Raw genomic sequence first — 23,324 nt, 5'->3', positions numbered from 1 at the left:
CCAAATTCATCTCAGAAAAAAATCACTGGCTCTTATGCGGACCATTGCTAGTCTTGACGCTGGTCTTGACCAATACTAGTCTTAACGATGACAGCCAACGCTTCTACTAAGCTCGACAAGATGCGAAGCCTGTCTGATACCCACTCTGAGGACAGCGTCATGAATTCGGACTTTGAAATACCAAATGCCCGAAAAACGGTGGAGCAGAGCGCAATTCTCTTCAATACATTCTCAGGGGGGCGCGGTGGCTCAGTGGTAGAGCGTTCACCTCTGGTGCTTGGGGTTCCGGGTTCGATCCCAGCCCCCGCCAAGTGAACTTTGTGGTGGACAAACACCGTGCTCGTGGGTTTTCTCGGGGTTCTCCCGTTTCCTCTCACTTTCTTCATTCCACTATTTCACACATCTCTCATCATCACCGTCTCCTTTAGCCTAACCGGCATAACCGTGGGACGTAAAACTCAAAGATTTCATTTCATTTCAATACATTCTCACTATATGTACGGAAAACAAATTTGCAGCCTTAAGCTGTCAACATGATGATGAGCAGAGTTGTTCTACCTCGATCAGGGAAGCAACTCCTCACCGGAGAAACCTAAAGCATCTTCCTCTATAGTGTGATTAAGAAATGTGCACTCTCGAAGACACTCAAAGAGCCGTGTAAAGAGAAGCATGACGCTATCCAGACAAAAGATTTACTTCTGTTCAATGCAAAACTTTTGAGAATTTTGCATGCAGCAAAGTAACGCACAAAGTCAAGGAGTCATAACTCTTATGCCGATTATCACAAACTAAATCGCAAAATTTACGTTAAGTTGACGCAAATCATTATGAAATGTGCCTCTTTCTCACGATAAATGGTTCACAACTTATTGTAGGGTTACTGATGAAAAATTTATTTATGAAATACGAACTTCTCTGAATCGTTTCTGAACAAATCGCGTAAAAGAACTTTTCTCTACGAGTAAACTACAGCTTTTAAATTTTTCCTAGAAAAAGAACTTTTACGGCATTATAGCGTTGTTACTGTTACATTGATTTATGAAGTATAATCAAAATATTTATAGTGATTTTGAGAAAATCACAAATTTTGATTTTCATCCTCCAGCAAACTAACTTTTTTTAAATTGGAAGAAGATTCTGAAAATATAGAGAATCTTATATAAAAGCTTAAGATTAAAATTTGATCTCGATACTTTGAACGGTATGATCCTGAGCGAACGATTAGATAGACAGGTATCTAAAAGTCCCTCTTTCGGCATGTAGGGACCATGAAACATGTAAATCCATAGAAATTTCGAATTCAATTTCTTTCTTCTCTCCTATTATCGTTTGATACACCTTGGTATAACCAGTAATTAAGAGCAAAATGAATATTTCAGAAGCTGTATCACCGAATTTTGCTCAATATTCAATATTCTGTATCAATTCTGTCCAATATATTTTATTGAGCAATGAAAGATACATGAAAAAGAATCCAAAAACTTTTTCTAAATTTTATACACGGTGCATAGATAGTGACACACAATCATAGTCAACGTCTTGCGAATAAAATCAGAAAAATAAACACACTGCTGAACAAGACTGCACTTATTCAATATAAAAACACATTTACACGTGACGTTTCGATCTTTTAGCCAAGATCCTCATCAGTGTACGTCGTGTACGTCTGATGAGGATCTTGGCTAGAAGATCGAAACGTCACGTGTAAATGTGTTTTTATATTAAATAAGTGCAGTCTTGTTCAGCAGTGTGTTTATTTTTCTGGTGCATAGATGTTAAGATTGTAAAAGTTTATTGTCGTGATTGGATAGAATGCGTGAGATTATTATACTTTCGAAAGTAGAGATGGGCCTATCACTCAGTAGACAGATGTTTCACATAATTATATCGATGATGATTATATTTTAGTTATGAAGTTATTTGTGTATGTAATTTGAGTTGTAGTTTGCTTGCGTGGGCAAGGACGGCGATCCTGGGGGGCCCGGGAACCCACAATCCTCATGTACGCCCGCACGTATTTTTATGAATATGTATTTTTATATGGGTTTCTTATAGTTACATGTATTTTTATTATGAATTTACAATATTTAGCATAATTTGAATTTAATTTGTCTTAAAATTCTCATATATGCTTTCTTAGATCCTTGTCTGCAACAGAACATACCTAGTTACATCTGAATGCTCCCCCCCAAAAAAGTTACAGAATAATCGGCGCCCTTCTGCATGGATGCGTGAGTTGTATTGATGTGGTGTACAATTTGAAAGAGAGAGTGCACTTTATCATTACAATAAATATGGTTATTTGTGGTAAATAGTGTTTGATTATTTTTGTATTGTTGTCGGGCTTCCGAATACGTGTATAAAGGTTATTAGATAAGTTTTTCCACTTGGAACTTTGAGACCACGACGAAAATTAAAGATTAAAGAAAAAGTAACATTTATCTTAGAGTGGAATACGTGAAAGTGATAAGAAAAATCGTGGACTAAACTGTTGAGTGGAAAACTATCTGTTATTGCAGACACGCACCCAGAAACTTTTGTTTGGAGAGGTCGAAGCTTTATTGGCGTCCAATACTGCAAGCCACTACGTCTATGTAGTATTGAACCGGTAGTATTTTGTACCCGATTAGTAACTGTAAAATACTTCTATCAATATTTTCAGGAAAAAATGATAGAACTAGATTTTTTTTTTTATAAGAGAAAGAGTACAGATGAAATATACAATCAAATGTTCATGGTACATCAATCATTTCCTTGTTACACAAGTAAAGTTTTATTAAGAAAGTGTACAAATGTTTGTTGAGTTAGGAAGTTTTGAAGGGGGTGTGGACCCGGTGGATACTTGGGTGCACCCCTGTGTTGCTGTGACTTACGCACAAGTATTTTATGTGCTAGAAGCAGAATAATGCAGGAGCTTACTGAAACGTAGTTTAGATAAAAAAAAGAGTGCTTCCTCTATAATGAAGGACTTATATTTCTTCACTGTCTTCATCTTGGTATCTATCAAGACACAGTATCCTCTATCCGTAGTACAGTTGACTCATTGAATATAATTCTGATTTAATTGAAGAGTACAATTAATAACCAAACTGCCTACACTCTTCTTCAGTTATGTGATGTACAGAATTGTGAAAAGATTCTTCCAAAAGGATACCAAAAGCTTCCCGAAACATGAACCAACTTTAAAAGTGTCGATTTTCTGGTCTAGAACATACATTGAGAACATTGTGCAAAATTTGATTGGGGATTAGGGTTGTAACCAAAACTTACTTTATTCGTCAGGATTGAAGTATGTCTTCTATTGTTCGTTTAGTTCATACGAAACATCAGTCATAGAATAATTCTACTGTATGATTAGCGTACTGGAAAAATATCCAAAAATGAGAAATACACGAATTTTAGATACTATTGAGTTATACAAAATGATGTGATTGTAAATCCTTATGCGTAGTTTCCGAGAAGTAATATTGAAGTATATCTTCATCGAAGATATCAGTATGACACTAGGGAACGACGGTACTAAGATAATGAGATATAATCTAAAATCATGATTAAGTATTAAAATTTAATTTTTGTATTATAATGTTAACATTTAATAATTAAATTTAATTTCAACAGCTGTACACACACACACACACACACACACACACATATATATATATATATATATATATATATATATATATATATATATATATATATACACACATGAATTTAATTTCCACAATGGAAGGAACATTTGAAGAAAACATTAAAATCAGAGGGATAAAGTTTCTATTTCAAAGAAACTATGGGAAATCACCCATTACATAAATCAGTACTGGAGGTTAGAAAAGCAGAAATGGTGCAGGCGTGTAACATCATTAATAAAACGAGATAATACCATATTTAATAGAATACCGATTTGAATACATGGACTGCTTACTGCCTAATCAGTGACGACGCTACCTTCAATTTCTTGAAGAAGGGGTCCAAGTGCACGGGAGAGACGGCGTTGTATTGTATACTGAAAATAATAGTTTTATATCTTTAGAATAGGTAACTAGTTTTCGATACCTGGGTAGTATTATTAGTGATGATATGAAGTGCGAACGTAAAATAATAGCAAGGATAGGAATGGCGAAAGATGCCTTTATGAAAAAAGAACTATTTTGTGGGACCTAGAATAAAGAGTTGAGAAAAAGACTAATAAAATGTATCGTATGGAGTATTGTACTGTATGGGTCAGTAACATAGATATTACACAAAAATGTTGTAAAACGACTGAAAGCTTTCGAAATGTCGAGGTGGAGAAGAGAAGAGAATTAGCTGAGTCGAGCGGAAAACGACTGAGAGGATCTTAGAAATGGTGAGAGACAAAAGAACAATCTTAGATATTATTAAGAAGAGGTAGAGAAACTGGTGGAGGTATTGGCTAAGAAGGAACTATGCCGTAAGAGATGTGCTAAAGGGTATGGTGAAAGGAAAGAGGGGGAGGGGCGGAGGAGACTACAATTAATGGACGATATCAAAATAGAAAAATCGTACGTGAAGGGGAAGAGGTTAGCGGAAGACCGTGGAGCATGGAAGCTTCTCATTTGTGGCAAGTGTGCCACCAATGATGCAGAATACCTATGATAATGATGTGATGTTACTGGACCTACATTAGTTTCGTGGGGGGTAGTCGAGGAAAGGGCGGAGGATACTAACTCTTACATGTATCTAAAGTAAAGAACCAAGAAATATTCACGTAATAATGTATTACAGATGTATTGACGGATTTCATCGTTTTTCCCAAGTCACAAAGTAAATTTGATAAAATTGGAAATCTTTCGGTTTAACGTCCTACGATTATGCCTTTCGGGGTAAAAGAGACGGATGATTAACGGATGATAAAACCCACGCATAAACTTACGTGGTCGGAGATCGAACCAGGGACGTCACTCGCCAGAGGTAAGCGCTCCACCATTTTTTAAAATTCGCCCCAACCGGGGTATTGTTCGGCATTGGCATCTTTCTTACTTTCTATGTAATCCAAGTGTGATAGTTACATGAACACAGAAATATCGAGGACAGTTAAAATTCCGATCATGCTCTTCAGAGGGATTCGAACCCCCAATGGGCTTCACCTTACAATTGTCAGCCTAACGCCTCAGTCCGCTCGGTCACATCCACCGACAGAAAGTTGAATTTTTGCTTAACATGGGAGACGAATCATATGGGCTGCAGCCGGGAATCGAACCCGGGTCTCCCACGCCAGAGATGTGTAGGTGTACACTAACCACTTAGACACGAGGTGGCTAATTTTACACCCCCACACACGGTGTTTGTCGCAAACTGGAGTCGAACCAGGGAACCCGTGCACCGAGATGAAAGCATATGTCTGCACATGTTTATCTACAATGATACAAATGTGTATGTATCATTGATTATTAAATTTCATTTAAAAAAAAGAAAATGATAACATTTCTCTCAATCATGTTATTCACATTTCCCCCCTTTTCTTGTGTATATGCGTGTACTTTTTCAAATGCAAATTCAAACAGCGTGCAGATGTCACCACTAATTTTGCCGATTTTTCTGATATGTTATTCCCTTCCCGTTCATAGTTTTGAACTTGGCCTTTAATGTGTTTGTGTGTGTATGTTTCTATGTGTATGCGTAGTGTTTTTTTTCTCTACATTTACAAAAATATTACCATACCATGAGTTTTCGATATCCCTTCATTGAGCAGCAATATACAACGATGCAATATTGATCGGTTTTATTTTTCAAAGCCACAGAGAGAGAGAGAGAGAGAGAGAGAGAGAGAAACCTCGTTTAAAACCCTGTGTCAACTGTTAACCACCATCTCAGTCAATTCTCTTGGGTGTCATATTGCACGCATAAATATCATAAACAAATGAAGGTCGCTATTGAGATACGAGTTCTCGCTTTAATGCTGATTGTCTATTGTAGGTTTTAACACCCTCTTGTTTTCCTCTGAACTCTCGGCTAATGCTGAACGCAATAAACACAATCTAACAGAACAGTTTAGATTTTTTTTTGATTTACCAGAAAATTGGTTATTATTACATTTACTATGAAAATATTTAATGAAACTTTTCACACATGCACAACTTTCATTTTTAGTATTGAGGAGAGCGTAGCAACTACCATTTGACTCAGCCGGCATTGTGTGTGTGTGTGTGTGACCGTCTGTCTGGTCCATGCCATGCCGATTTTGATGAGTATTTGAGTTCCTTCGTGGCTAAGTGGTTAGCGTACGCGCCTTGGGCGTGGGAGATCCGGGTTTGATTCCCGTTGGGAGCTCATGTGGTTCGGATTCCACGTTAATCAGCAGGTTCACGTCTCATATATCCTCGCTGCTGAACGGGACGTTAAACTCAAAATCAACTTTGATGAATATTTGTATGTTCTTTTCTGCGAGCTTCTGAATATATTGCAATCCATCAGTAACAAGCAGGTGAAAAGGAATAACATCCACCTTATTTTAGCAGCAGGTTTGCATATACACATGCGGAATTATTTGTCGGTATAAACTACGTAAATATTATCTAATGTTGACTGAGTATAAGGTATACTTTTTAGAGCATTGATTGTGACTTATATCGAAAATAATGATATGAAAATAACGTATTTCCCCTGAATCTCGAAGATTCTTTATTGTAAATAACATAATAAAAGAATAGCTTTTCTTTCATAACTTTTTGATAGAATATGGCGTATATTGTCTACGAAGCTTTCCAATCACTCCAATGTGTAACCCTTTACCGCATGCCGTGCCATATATGGCATATACCCTTTTTTCACTTTAGCTTTTTTGGTGATTTATCAAAGGCACCAAGTGACTGTTTTGTCTGCTGTGTGAGATATTGACGTGTATGAATAAGAGATTTTGGTGTCATCTGGTATGTTCTTTGTGAGTTGTAAATGTGTCATATATGGCACTTACTTATTTCTAGTCGGAATTAAGTGAAAAATCTAAAATTCAAGTTTTAATTCATTTTTCAAGTTCCCATATGAGAATTTCCAATACTGATTTTTTTACTAAAAGAAAGGAATCATGCAGAAAGGGATTAAGATTAAAATCTGTCAAGAATGTAAGAGTAAATTCTGCCCTGAGATAATAATTAAAAAGTTTGTTCCACGATAATTTTCGTAAAGATGTATTTGATTTTGAAGGAATATGAAGCATTTTTTATTTGGAGCTTTCTAGTGATTTCCATTGCATGGTTAACATCAGTTAAGAAGAAGGTGAATTTTCACTACCATCCTTTGCGTTTGAAAATTATACTCTACGATAATTTTCGCTAAGAACAGTAAAATGATGGTGATTTGAAAACTTAACTACATATTACATATACATTACAGTGTTTGTATGTAATTATATATATATATATATATATATATATATATATATATATATATATATATATATATATATATATATATATATATATATATATATATATATATATATAATGTGTTTGTGTGTGTGGAAATTGATAACCAATATGTACCATACGCATGGTTCTAAACCCTTCAGTTTTACAGACTTCATACTTACTTTGTATTTAATCAAATATCTTTGATTGAATCAAACTAAATTGATTTAAGATTTTTCAAGCCAGTCATCAAATGAGATGATTCAGTCAAAGTTTTATTCTCGTCTTCCATTGGATTTTTTTTTTTTGTTTAAATAGAGTCAGATCACAAGCACAGTATCTAGGTATAAACTGACGAGCTTAGTAATATGAAATATGTGTAATGGTCTTTGCCAGGTTATGGACAATAAAATTTGGGGTTTAATCAGTCAACTTTTTGCAAGAAAAATGAATTTAGTTGCTATTTAGAACAAATATACATGGAACAAACCTTCTATTAAATGAAGAGTAAATGATGGGACGGTAGTATAGGTTTGCTTCTATAAAATGAAATATAAGTTTTCAGTAACATTACCTTATTATATACAATTCCATTAAAAATAAATACTAGTAATTCTTTCAGTGCGTAAGTAGTTTGTTACTTGATTTGAACTAATGATCATTTTAAAAAGCGCCTAATAATGCATTTAATTCCAAAGAACATTTTATCGTTAGGTACAAAATTACAAACGATAACACTTTAACTTGATATTGATTGCAAAGGAGTACGTACTTTAATATTTATTTTGACCTAAGATTTAATGGGAACCTTTCCCCATTCATCTTTACCCACTGAAAACTTCCTCTGCATGGAAAATACCTGAGTTTCCAGTTAGTTCAGAAATGGAGGGTCTGTTGTAATGGGACTGGAGATTATTTGCTCGACTTGTTGATCCTTTTAGCGCTAACCCCGAATTCTCATTAGTACAAGAGAAATTGAGATATCTCTTGGGCCAGATTTAGCTTCGAGTCATGAAACCTTAACTCTCCAGTAGCAAGATAGCAAACATTCCGTAGAGAACAATATGAATAAATATATGTATATATTTCGTGTTATACATGATGCTATTGCAAACTGGAATTTTCACAGGAGAGAATAATTTTCTTTGCTTTATGTTGTATCTGTTAACTACCTTTACCTTATAAGATTATCATATTTATTAATGTTATAAATTGGTACTGTATATAAGGATATACGTAAATATTTAATCGAACATGGCGGTGAAGTTGCAACTTCCTGTCACTAAATTATGCGAAGATTGTGTCCCTCCTATTTACTCGATTTTATTTGTAAAACTAGTCTTTTCTGTTTTGGTTAGTACGTTATTTTTTCCGCAACAAATCTTACCAATGAACTGATTTACTTTCAGTTTCGCATATATGTTTCTGATAATATACTACTACACACTGGACGTTAAAAGTTAAAAACCAAGATAAAATACTGAATTGACCTCACATTTGCAGAATATGTAGAGGATAGAGTAGTAAAATGATTAATGTGCGCTGGCCATTTCCCCTGGAACATTAGTCGGAGGCAGGTTGGAAAGCCACAGTTCAGTTGGAGTCCAGTTTTGGTGTGTAATATACATGCGACTCGAACAGTGCGCCGTCATCGAATGGGGTAGCAATTCCAACATAATTTTGCTTTAGATTGCGGAATAATTGGGACATTTTGCGTCTGTGGGTTATCCTTCCTTTCCTTTTGTAAACTATTTGACGGAATACAGCTCTAGTGGTTGCAAATATGGAATTGATGGCTTCAGGAAGGCAATACACAACAACGCACAGGAATCTAATGGTTACATCACACCACGTATCGAGATGCCAGACTTGCGCGCATAACTTTGAAGTTAAACTCATTCCCAAGACTAAAGTACTTCTTGTGTATTTTTTCATGAAAAGTGACATACCATATTTCATTTTTTTAATTATTGAAACAAGTTAGTTTTTTAACTATTTGAAAAGATCTCTTGATCGTTTTTTGGGAATATTGTCAAAAAAAAATCCCAAGAAAAGCTATCCCTTGTTAATTTTTCCAGGAGAATTATTTATTAATGAACTAGCTGAAATACCCATTCTTCGTATGGGTCAGATAAAATATCTACGTAAACAAACTGAACAACGAAAGGAAAAAAAATATCGGACATTTTCTGCCACTTTTACATACCCCGATAAACGCAAATTAAGATACCCTTGTTCGATTTTTTAAAAAATAGAACGCCTCTGGCCCTCAGCTGATGGGGGATGTATTTGGAAGTCAACGCCTGTGGGAATATCACCATTCATCTTAGCGACGGCGAAAACTATGGATTTGACACTAATATCGGTCATTTTGTATTATTTTTACACGTCTCGGTAACCCTCCTCAGCAGGTGACTCCCGGCCCGCATACAATGGTAGCTGAATTGGAAAGTCATATCTAATGGAAGTGTCACCATTGATCTCAGCGACCGCGAAAACTATGGATTTGACACTAATATCGGCCAGTTTGGATTATTTTTACATGTCCCGGTATCCCCCCTCGGTGACACCCGGCTCGCAACTGAATAGAGTGAATTTGGAAGTTAATGACATCGGAGTTTTACTATTGATCTCAGCGACCGCGAAAATTATGAATTTGACACTAATATAGGTCATTTTCTACTACTTTTGCATGTCCCGGTAAACACACCCCTTGAGACCCCGTGGTTCGAATTTTAAAAAATAAACGCTTCGTCTTAGTCTGGGGCCTGGAACAAGGTACCCGTGACCAAAATTTGATAACTCTCGGTCCACTCGTCTGGTCCCAAGCCCGCACAGACACACAAACACTTTATTTTATTTATATTAGAATAGGATTAAAATAAAATAGGACCAAATATCCTTTGTCGTATTTGAAGAAATATTCCGAAAATAAATCCAGCCTCAAGAATCTAGTGCCGCTTGTGGACTTATTCGTGAAATCCCTTACATCACATTGTGACGTTCGTAATTAAATATATACTTACGAAATATAATCAGACTCGCCTAAGTCATTTTTGATGAAAGCATGCGGGGGGGGGGGAACTCGCCCTTAAGAATAATGAACCGTTTTGGGTTTTTAAATTAGACTCGACTTATGCACAGCGTAGTGGAATAAATAAATTCGACTGAGATATTTTTTTAAAAAAAAATTGGAAAATCTCATCTCCAAGAGTAACCTACCCCCGTTTGATTGTTTTCTGAAGTGGCTTACTCCATAATAAATACGGATATCAATGAAATATTGATTTACGAAATATGAACTAATTTTCTAAATCGTTTTTGCAAAAATTGTTCAGAGAAAAAACAACAGTTAGTTACTCGTTATGGATTGTTCCTAGAAAAGCGACTTATACCAGGTTAATAGACTTGTTAAAGAAATTTTGATTTATGTAATGTGAACACAGTCGATCGAGCCGTTTTTCTTGAAAATCTCATATTTTGATTTTTAACTTCCAATAAAGTATTCCCAATTTGGGATTTAGGAAGAAAATTCCAAAAGTCCCTGGAGAATTTTATAAAAATCTTAACATTTAAAATTTAGTGTCATTACGATGAACAGTAGACCCTATGACCTCTAGGCAAGAGTGTACGTATTTACATCGGGATGTACGAACGAATAAACGGGCAGACAAGATCCAATATATATATATATATATATATATATATATATATATATATATATAATATTATTTTTTTTGCCATGTATGGTCCATGAAATATGTAAATTAGTGGCAGTTTCGAAAAGAAAACTAGCAAGCTCTTATATTATTTCACAATTTTAGCAAGCACATATGGATATTAGTTTCATATAGAGGGGGTACATTGGTTGTTCCATGGCTCAGGGATTAACACTAGATTATTACCCGTTCGGCCGATCTTCAGATCTCTGTTACACTCTTTTGTTTCTTATTTGTCACGTAAATCAAAAGCCAAAAAAGTTACAATTTTAGATTTTTCTCGTATAAATAACTTTCTTTTCCACATGAAATGCATGAAGTATAGTTTTACCAAAATAATGGTAGTTATAGGTTTTTTTTATTAGTAAAATATAGGAGTATTTATAGCTGAAAACTTAAATAAGCTCTGGGAGGCGCGGTGGCTCAGTGGTAGAGCGTTCACCTACGGTGCTTGGGGTCCCTGGTTCGATCCCAGCTCGCCCCGTGTAGATTTTGTGGTGGACAAACACCGTGCTCGTGGGTTTCCTCGGGGTTCTCCCGTTTCCTCCCACTTTCTTCATTCCACCATTTCACTCATCTCTCATCATCACCGTCTCCTTTAGCCTAACCGGCATAATGGGGGCGCGGTGGCTCAGTGGTAGAGCGTTCACCTCCGGTGCTTGGGGTCCCTGGTTCGATCCCAGCTCGCGCCGTGTGGACTTTGTGGTGGACAAACACCGTGCTCGTGGGTTTTCTCGGGCTTCTCCCGTTTCCTCCCACTTTCATCATTCCACCATTTCACTCATTTCTCATTATCACCGTCTCCTTTAGCCTAACCGGCATAACCGTGGGACGTTAAACTTAAAGATTTCATTTCATTTTTCCTAACCGGCATAATCGTGGGACGTAAAACTTAAAGATTTCATTTCATTTTTTAAACTAAGCTCTGCCGTTACATTCCACAAACAGCTTTGGTCGACAAAATTGATTTTATTTATTTGAGGTGTAGTCAGCATATTAGTTGAATTTCTCAAACTAATATAATACTGTATAATTAAATTTATAATTTTTTTGTCCGGAATAATAAAATAAGGACTTTATTCTTATTAAACAAGAGAACATAGTTCATAATAGTATAATGCCGTTAGTGTTCAGAGAGAAGGAGAATTAGATAAATATTATTGATGTTTCTATGCTAAATGAAGTGATAGTTCATACTTAAAAATCCTGAAATCAAACACAAAATATTGGAAATTAGTAAACATCTCTGCTTGTCTAAAATGTATTGAACCTTCGGAGGTTAAAATTAAGAATACATTTATTGTGATTTGGAAAGAACATTGTGAAGCCACATACGCACCACTTTGTTCGAAGATCTTCCGCTATTTTTCCGGCGACACCATAATTCCTCCATTTTTTCGACGACACCTTCTGTGGTTTTTGGTTTAAAAAAATTGAGACACGACATTCTCATAAGCCTCCTTTTAAAGAAACGTAAAATCATTCAGAGTTCTGCAATGACCGAAACAAATGACAATCTCATGATGACATGTCCTGGATATAGGTGGGTGCATTAAAACCTTCTAGGCAAGTTCTCTTAATTTCTGACGGGACGTTAAAGATGTATACGTTCCGTTGTTGTCAGCATGGTATTCGTACATCTTTTCTGTTGACCAGTTTCAATTGTTTCTTTTGAATTACTAGATGCACTTGCTTTATTTATCGACAGTACAGGTCGAAGTCTGTCGTTATGTTCGGCGACACAGTTCGTCATATACGACGCTCTTCCAGTCACACTAAACGCTCAGCATAATCTTCCTGGACGTCGGACTGGCATTTGAAACAGACAGGAGCGTCTCCTTGCTTTGACTATGTTCCTTTTCTTTCATAGTTGTAGTAAGTTATTTACTTTTAATCACACATGATCAATCGGTTCAGAAATGATTTCAATTTTTTACGTTTCAGTAGACATTCGCAGAGAAAAACTCGATTAAGTGAATGTTTTGGAGTCAACTTATGTGGCACAGAAACGTTGAGCGTCCTTTACTTTATATCTACCTTTCTCCACTGATTTACCACTGTTTGATGATCATTATTTACATTCTTGACGATGTTATGATCACTTACATGGCAATCTTGCTCAACGTTTGCCAGAATATCAACTTCTTTTGTGGTAGTTTGTCGCCCACTATGAACAGTCATGGATATCGAAATTTTCGGAACGAACGCGACTGAACCATCATTTAAGAATCTTCATCCCGGCGAAATTAAAGTACCGCTAATTTTACAGTAATTATATGATATCTTCAAATAGATAAACGATAATTGAAATATGGAACAAGAGCGCCCCAGACAATATTATTTTGCGTGAGGTACCGTTATCACAAGTCACCTAGTGGCTTTCCGTTTCCAGCTGTTTAGAAACGCGAAAATAAATGCCGATTTTCAAAATGGCTCGAAATCGAAAGCAGATAAGTGAGTCGTGATAACGGTTTCTCATGTAAAATAATATCGTCAAGGGCGCTCTTGTTTCACATTTCGATTATCTTTTATCTATTGGAAGATATCACATAATTACTGTAAAATTAGCGGTATTTTAATTTCGCCGGAATGAAGACTCTTAACTGTTGGTTTTGATAATGTATTTTCTTCATAAACAGCACAAATGTCTTCATGCACCTGCGCAGCATTTGCGCCTTTATTAAAATAAAATTGTAAAATGTGGCGCAGGTTTGCGGAAAGCTTACTCATTTTCACAGCACAATACCTTACGCTTGATTATAAGAATTACATCGCTTTTTTGCATATCTACTTGCTTCAACTGTCAGCTGTTACATGTTTAACGCTAACCTGCTTCGAATTATATCTTTTTATCCAATCGTTTTAGCCTGCCAAGAACACATACAACCTCTACCCTTATTAATTTACTACATTCAACTAGTGTTTCCGGTTTCAAGGTTGATCAATATATAACAAAAAACGGTAATTGAAAGCGATAAGTGTTTTCTTGGAATCGATTCAGATCCCAAGAAAATAAACAATCTCCATCAGTAACACCAGGGGCGGATCCACAGGGGGGCGATCTGGGCTATCGCCCCCTCCCCTAGAAGAGGAAAGTTTCTTATTTTATATATGAAAGAAATCTATCCCATCACCACAGAAAACTCTTAAAAGTAGCTCTAAATAGCAATACTACAACCCACCGCCCCCTCAGAAGTCCGTTCTAGATGCGCCCCTGAGTAACACTCTATTGAAACTGAAAGTGGTGGAATTTTAGTATTCATAGAACAAAAACAGTTAGAGACATCGAGAAGCGGCTTGGAATCGATTCAACTTCCCAAGCATAGGTTTAATCTCCTCTGTTAACCGGGAGAGTAATGCTCCCGGAAGTAGGAACGAAATACGCAGTTCTGATTGGTTTGCGTTATCCATTTCTTGCCACGTAGATTCATATAGCAGAAACCAAATGCTTGATGCTGTTGGCCCTCGTGACTGAGTTTGGTAATGCTACATGCTAGTAACGGAAATTGTTTTGGTGTGGCTTCAAACCCGGCCCAAGGAAAGTTCCTTTATTTTTTAAAACATTTTCATAACACTTTTTTTTTCATTAAAATAAAATGAAAATAATACTCAAAAAAGTTATTTACTTACTTTTGTGCAGATAAGTAGCAGTAGTAGTAGTAGTAGTATAGTAGTAATAGTAGTAGTAGGAACGGGTTAGAAGCCCCGCAGGGCTCGTTTTGTTCCACCTTGATCCCCATGATATAAATTTTATGACCAACTTACAACAGCTGGCTATTATAGCGCGTAAAACAGCTGGCTAGAGTAGCGCGCGAAAAAACGCACTTCCGGGAGTATTACTCTCCCGAGCTGGTCGTCTGTTAACCCTCTATTCAAACCGGAAGTAGTAGACTTCAACCGTTTGCTGTTCCAGTGTTAATCACCATAGAACACAAACGGTAAAAGAGTTATTGAGAGTGGGTTCCTGAAATCGATTTAGAATTTCAAGCAAGCATTCCATCTCTACCAGTAACATTGTCTTAAACCGAAAATTGTAAAATTAATTAAGATTTCCAACTTCAAAGTTGATTGTCTTAACAGCGAAAAACAGTAATAAATAGCGGAGAGCGCTTTTATGTTATCGATTTATTGTCTCGATTTATTGTACACTACTAAAACCGGAAGGGTAGAAATTTATTGGTACCTTCGGTTTCAATATTTATTTCTGTAGAGCAAAATTGACCAGATAAATCGAGAAGCTGTTTTATTAGAATAACGAATACTCAAAAAATTCATTATTCAAACGTTAACCGTACTACTTGATACAGACTTAATGTAGTTTCAATTTGATCTTTATTTGATTCCTGATGGGAGTTCATATGATTTGGAATGCCTTGTTAAACTATAGGTCCATGTCTCAAATAGTTTTGGTGTTGAAATGGATGTTAAACATCAAATTAACTAACTAATTTTATTTTTTAAAAAAATATCTGCCAGATTTTTCGTCAGCCCTTGAACTTCGTCCTGTTGACGGAAGAAGAAAGGAAGAAAAAAAATAAAATGAAATCCAAAACTGGAGATGCACCATTTATCTTCTCTCTAAGGGTTTGCCAACAACAATCGTGAAGGGAAAAAGACAGAGGAATGGAAAGGAAAGCATGATAAAAGAAAAGTCGCGAAGAATAGAGAAAAAAATATGAAAAACGGCAGGAAAAGAAAGAGAAAATGTTTGGGGAAAGGAGATGAGCTGACAAAAGAACGAGCATTCTGAAAGATTAAAGGAAGAGAAGGAACGAGATAATGCAAAAGGGAAAGAGAGAGGAAGAAAGACGTGGAAATGAAACCCCCAAAAAGGGACTGGAAAAGGGTATGAAGAAATTAGGAAAGAAAATGTCATTAATTTGTATGAAAAACACAGAAAATGGAAATTTTTAACTATTGAAGAAAAAAGAAAACCCTAAATATAAAAACAGTCTTTCTGTGTTTTTACATTTTTAACAAACAACATTTCTCCTTAGGTTCGTTTTTACCTTTTAAATCGACTTTATGTGGAGTGTTGTTGGCAAAGATATTTACTCTTCAAGAACAAAATCCATTTTGCAATTTTTGATTTTTGATGCATTAACTAAATTGTTCCTGTAATTTTGAAAATAAACTCTGGTGAAGACCTTAAAAAGGGCCAAAAGAAACTAAAGCTAATGAACTTCCTGTAGTAAGGAAACCTTCTTAACCTTATATCTTAGACAACCAACAATCCTTTGCTGGTGTATATGTTGCATAAAAGCCAGAGATATACTGTAAACGAGACAGTGGGCCTTATGCAGAGCCGTTATGACAAGTGATTAGTGCAATACTAAATAGTTCGACTAACATATGTGTCCTGCAGTAGTCAGGCCTTTAGTATGACGCAAATCATACATCAAAGCGACTCTGTGTAAGGCCCAGTGTGTTGAAGTCACTCTTACCTGTTAAGGTTTTAATGAATTTTCTCAGTTAACAAGCTCCGTCGAAATAGTTGCTCTAGGCATCTATTGCAAAATACACGACCAAGAATTCGCTTTCGTTCAAGAGTTATGTAGAGTAACGGACGTACGGCCTTATTATGATCTTACAAAGGCCATTTAGCTTGATCCTAAACAAAATATGACACACAATTCATTGTTTACTTCTAATGCTCAAAACAGAGTAAAAACAAAGAACGCACAATACAATCAGAATGTTTAATGAATAGTGGTCTATTACGTAGGAAGGACTACTGTGAAATAAACTGGGTAGTAACTTTCTTCGGGACATGGATTATCATTGCATATGCAACTGATATTATGGAAGGTTATACTTTAATGCATAAATAACACTCAGCAATTTCAAATGATAAAATAGAGACTAGATTGGGTAGGAGCTATAAAAGAGGGACAAAAGAAGGAATTTAACTTTTAAGATAAAAAATGAGCACTTGCATTATTTATCCTTTGTTCTTGATGATGCCGCAGTCGTTCCAATTGATGAAAACGCTATCCAAAGCTGCTGCGAAACTTCCTGGCTTGTAAGCGATGAAACCAAACTAACGTTGACAGTTGGATTTTGTATCCCGTCAAATTTGCCAGGGGTGATGAATGGATCGCTGTAACTCAGCTCTGGATGGTGGCTTCGTGAGTTTCTTCTGCTGCGATAATCTCTTAGGTTCCAAGTCTGGAACAGCCTGGAGACGGTTCTAGCCTTCAATAATGGTTCTTCTTCTGTTACTTCCATAACACACAATCCACCTCAAGAAGTATGCTCCAATAGTTTTGATGGGAGAGGACAATGACGTCTTCGATTATGCAATCCGAAAGGCTCGTGCAATGGAAAGGAATTTGGCATGATTGTTCAAGGAACACTAGTCTAAAGTTTATTGACTATTCTTCCAATAATGAAATAAATGTAATTATTTTACAAATACTTGTCTGGCAATGTATACTCTAGATAAATGTTCTTTGAGGCTGAATTAAAGAATCTAATGAGATTCAGAAAAGATTTTGAAGTGATTCGATTTTAATAGTAAGTTAAATAGCCCAATGAATTTGTAGTTGTAATAACTTTATAGTAGTGTTATAGTATAATAGAATACTGCATAAAATATCATGCGTAGTTTTCGAGAAAATTAAGAAAAAACGAACTTTTATGTAAAACTAATAAAGTTGGATGGTGTATGAGGACCCTATCATTAATTAAAGTGAAACTGGTATTGATATATATCTTTATTACACTCTCCATTCTGACACTAGCAAGGCAACAGTGTACAGCATTCTTAATTAGATAAAACTTAAATCAAGTCTCAACTGATTTCATATCACGATCCTCATTCATCTTCTTGCCAACGATCCCCGTAAGTAATTTGCGGTTTGAAATAAATTTAATGAAAATCCTTAAGTTTTACGTCCCACGCTTATGCCGGCTAGGCTAAAGAAGACGGTGAGATGAGAAATGAATAAAATAATTTAATGAAGAAAGTGTGAGGAAACGGGAGAACCTCGAAAAAACTCACACACTCGGTGTTTGTTCACCACAAAACTCACTTGGTGCGAGCTGGGATCGAACCATGGACCCTATGCACTAGAGGTGCATGCTTTACCACTGAGCCACTGCGGCCCCCCAATAAGCTTTGAGTATTGCTGCTTATCGCTTACTGTTACATGTGTTTGTAAGTCTTATATAGGAATAACAGTTTGACAATATGTTTGGAAATAAAAATATGTCCATGAATTTACTAAGTTTAAAATAAATTTTAAAAATATTTTTCCCACCATTAGATTCTAATGATATTTATCTTTTCCAGTGGCAGATCTAGAAGATAAAACTTAGAGGCGCCAGCCAGTTCTCAGACTATGATAGGTATATCATGTGTTTGCTAATAAACTGTCAAAAATATATAAATAATAGCTTAAATCAATTTTGTCATTTAAAAAAAAACAGGGTGGCCCACGTTGTCCCCGATCCTGGGCCAGATCCGCCACTAATCTTGTCATTTCATTCTGCAACCTTTATTCATTTCTCTCGCTACCGTTCCAGGGGTCCTGAATAGTGGTAGGTACAAAAACTGTTTTCTCGGTTTTCGATTTTTGAGAAATTAAAAAAAAACTTTCACCGAAACCGGTTTCGGTTTTGTTCAAAAGCGGCTCGGTTTTCACCAAAGCCGGTTTCTGTTTTCACCAAAGCCGGTTTCTGTTTTCTTTTAAATTGGTTGTTTTCACCGAAGCCGGTTTTGGTTTTCTCCAAAACTGGTTCGTTTTTTCACCGGGTCTGATTTCGCTTTCTTCAAAACCGGTTCCGATTTCTTTTTCCAAAATTGGTCTATTTCTGACCAGATTACTTTTTTGTTGTTCTCCAGAAACCGATTCCATTTCCATAGAAATAGTTTTATGTGTTTTCCAAAAGCTTTCACCGAGACTAGTTTCGGTGAAAAACGAAATGTTGGCTTTTCGGATTTCGGTTTTTCTAGAAACCGGTTTCCGTTTTTTATATAAAAAATATTTGCCCATCTTTACGCCCTGATTTTACGTCGAAAAATCACTTCCTAAATTTAACTCGTAATTTTATTATTTCTGTTCAAGCAAAATATTGTTTGAATGTAAAACATGCATCAGTCGATAAAGCACATCAAACTTAACAAAATGGCATATTCGAGGGTGAATTCTTATGCGTAATTTTCTAGAGAATCGAATAATTAACTTTTGTTATGTTAAAAACTATTACATGTCATTCACTCCCAATAACAACTAACAACTGTAAAATATTTTTCTGGAAGAAATTATTATTTATGCACTGTGGCCAGACCCGTATTTATATATTGTGCGCCCCTGTGCTCTAAATAATTTGCCGCCTCCCCGCACAAAATTTGCAGCCCTCGAAAATGACCAATATTAGAGTTGAATTCATAGTTTTTGGGATCGTTGAGATGAATAGCGACAGTTTTAATCCATTTCAATTTCAAGGTCATATTCCACTTCCCAGGTAGGGGCGAGATTTTCAAAGTAATCGAAAACGACAGATATTAGTGTTGAATTCATAGTTTTCGAGGTCGCTGAGTTTAACGATATTAGTTTTCATGATGTTTAAATTCATTGGGATGGGGGTACGAGAGGATGACTTTTAAAAATAATCAGATAAGCTAGCTAATTAGTAACTTAATCATTAGAGCGAATTAAAGACATTAACATATTTTCTCGCTCTTGCGCGGGAATCTGCGAGTTTCTAGTTTTAAATATTGCTTTATTGTGAATCTTAGAAAAATTACAAAAATTTTGCCGCTCCCCAAATTGTGCAGCCCTTTGTTCCAGCACAGAATAGCACTTACCTAAATACAGGCCTGACTGTGGAGTATTAAATATATTTCTATTGTTGTTTGCTTTTTACTAACATTTGATACGCACACTAGTTGTAAACATAGAAAAATCTTTTAAATGAAAAACAGCCAAAAAAAAAAAAAAAAAAAAGTAAGTCTGTAATAAAAGTGAAAGAAGAGGAGAGAAACAAGAAGCAAGTCATGTTGGTAGAAGTAAATATCGTGATGGAAAGACGGAGCAAGAAGGTTGTCGACAGTCGACCTTTTTGAGGCTGGTGATTGAATTATGAGGAAAATCATATTGTGATGTCGAGGAAATGCAAGACGAGAGAGAAGCACAGAATGACATGAAAAATAAAGAAGGGCGAGAGCTTGAAGCAGAGAGAGAGAGAGAGAGAGAGAGAGAGAGGTAAAGCATACTGGGAGAAAGAAAAAAGGAGTACAAGTTTCCTGTTTTGGTTGTTCGACAGGAAATAGACCAGAGCCATCGTATGACTTGTTCCAAGAACAGCATTCAGAAAATTTAAATTTGATGTATTTGAAAGAGAAGTAAATCGATTACTGAGATAATAGCATAAAAGAAACGGCATTCAGAAGCTTCGAGTATTAAAAATCCATTCTAGGGAGGGAAGTACACAGTAGGGAATTTGCATATATAGCACCTAAATTTACAGCCAGAGCTACTATCGGGGAAGGGGGAAGATATATACAGATGCTGAACTAATTCTTAATATAGTAAGAATTTACCGTGTTTACTCGAATATAAGTGCTTCTTTGTTTTCAAAATGTATGTCTAAAATTGTAAATGCATAATACGCTTTTAGACAATGATAAAAATACTCGTAAATACCAGTAGGCCTGGATAGTCTTCAATTGATGTTTATAATGAACTATCAGAATACTCGTTCTTTGCACTGGGAGAATAAGTTTCATTAAGGGCTGAATGAAACTTATTCATAAAGGGCTGAATTTGAATTTAAACGGCATTGGAAGTGTCACTGTTTATCTTAACAACCCTGAAAACTATGGATTCGACACTAATATCAATCATTTTCGATCATTTATATATATATATATCACCGCCCGCTGGAGTCACTACTCTCGCTCGCTCTCTTCGCTCGCTCTCTATACTGCCTGTCGAAACAACGATTCATAGCGTACGACAAAAACAAAAAATTGACCGCTAGGTGGCAGGGACAGCCGAGGCTTGCTCTCGTCTACTTCAATGTAGCTATACAGTAATTCAGCATATTTTCCCCCAATTTTTGTAGGAACTAGTACACTTTTTCAATAATTTACTTACATACGGCAAAGTTGTATATATTTTTTAAATAAGAATTTTACTTTTAATTAACAAAAGAAGAAATTCTACATATCTATTATCACGAAGTAATAGAAAGGTTAACACAGAAAAAAGAGCGCAATAGACATGTAGTCGTCGTTAGCTGTATCAGTCAGTAATGGTATGTAATTTGTGATTTGCATACAAGGGCGCCTATGTTGTAGTTTCCAAGGGGGGGGGCAAGTATAAGCGATATTTCAAATATAGTTTCAAATTTTGCTGTAACTAATGTAAAAATTCTATTAGGTTTTCGATATTGCCAAGTACATTTTCCTATAGGGGCCCCACCTTGCTCTCCCCTGATGGGCGCTCTTGTTTGCATACATACTTCACATATAAAAATAAATAATATTTAAATGAAAATACATCAAGTATCATCCTTATTTTCTCAAAGAAATAAATCGAAAATAGACGAAACACACTCCAACCAATTAAATTATGATCTACTCAGTTGATAAGGCCCAACATAAGTAGCTCACATTGCTTGTGTTGACTGAGCACCACCATCATTATGCTATTATTATTATTATTATTATTATTATTATTATTATTATTATTATTATTATTATTATTATTATTATTATTATTATTATTATTATTGTAGACAAAAAGAGCAACGACTCATCATATCAGAAACAGAAGAATGCCGTTGAATGAACACACTATAAAATGAAGTCAGGATTTACTATCCATCTCCCCAAGATGTATTCTCATGCATCTCTTTCTAGGCCAACCCCCAAAAGTTTGTAAATTATAGCTATCATATATCATGCGCAAGACTGGATTTAACACTAGAACAACTAGACTCCGGCCTAAGGGCACAACGATCTTACGATCGCCCGTTCGACTAAAATTTAATAAGTGAAACGAAAAAAATGCAAAAGACGAAAAATTATTAAAGACAGTAAACACCCTCCATGACGTTCAGTATGATTATGCTAATAGATACCTTCGCTCGGTACAAAACAAGGAGGAAGGCAGTTTATTTTAAGGCAAACTCTTATAGACCCTTCGCATCTGATTTTGGACAGTGACAATAATTTCCATATTATACTGTTTCACAATCATCCTGTGACTTTTTAGTATTTGAATATTAACATTTTACGACCGAAAATTCAAAACAATTTCTTTCATTCTTACACAAACTGATCATTCTCTGTAACTTTATTTTAAAAGACTTAAATTTGTATAAGTTTGACTTTCTTTACAGCAGATTCAAAACGAAAATTCGTTAACATTTGTACAAAAATAATATATATAGGGGCAGGGTGGCTCACTGGTAGAGCGCTTACCTCTGATGCGTGAGGTCCCTGATTTAATCCTCGGCCAAGTAAGTTTGTGATGAACAACATGGTGTCCGTGGGTTTTCTCCGGGTACTTTCGTTTCCTTCCACATTTCTTTCCACCAATTCTTCCATCAATACTCACTTGTCTTAATCATCCGTCTTCCTTAGCCTAACGGCTAAAATCGTGGGACGTTATACTTGTATAAATATTATATTGCGTTAAAATTTTATACATCGGGAAGAGAGACGGGAAATATTTTTTTGAGTATGGGTCGAAAAACATTAAATCTGAAACCAACCCTGCAGCTATTTTCTGGCGAACGACGCACTCCACTCACTGCAAATCTCAATGTTATTATCAATAATAATAATAATAATAATAATAATAATAATAATAATAATAATAATAATAATACGAAACATAGTACAAATTTTCCAATACTCATTTTTGGAGTTTCGACTTTCTGGAAATGAGTTTGAATTTGCAATAAAAACAAAACGCTTCGTTTATGCTTTTTGCATATGTGATTAGTGGTTTCTCATTTTTTTTCACTATTTTTTCTGATAACAGCAATTTGTACTTTTCATCATTATAAGAGTTCTACAAAGTGCATTCCACAGAACTGGCAAACATAATGGCTCATATTTCTCAATGAATCTACCGATTTCTTGAAATCCGGTATAGAAGCCTCAACGAACGTAATACAGCTTAGATTATGGAAGTTCGCCTTTCTAAGTGGTTCTTTTAGTCATCTATTAAGAACACATTGGGCACAGAGTCTTGTTTCAGCTTCCTAACTTTACATTAAA

The 23,324-nt window shown here is 35.6% G+C and overlaps 1 protein-coding gene across 1 annotated transcript in view; it reads left to right on the top strand.

Annotated features, from left to right (window-relative positions):
• LOC145671569 (uncharacterized) overlaps window positions 1-23,324 on the top strand; it is a 640,434-nt gene that overhangs the window by 605,108 nt on the left and 12,002 nt on the right. The window lies entirely within an intron of this gene.

The sequence above is a fragment of the Thermobia domestica genome, chromosome 15 (assembly GCF_964235325.1).
Source record: "Thermobia domestica chromosome 15, izTheDome1.hap1.1, whole genome shotgun sequence".
Classification (NCBI taxonomy): domain Eukaryota; kingdom Metazoa; phylum Arthropoda; class Insecta; order Zygentoma; family Lepismatidae; genus Thermobia; species Thermobia domestica.
This window is presented reverse-complemented; position numbering and strand designations above follow the sequence as displayed.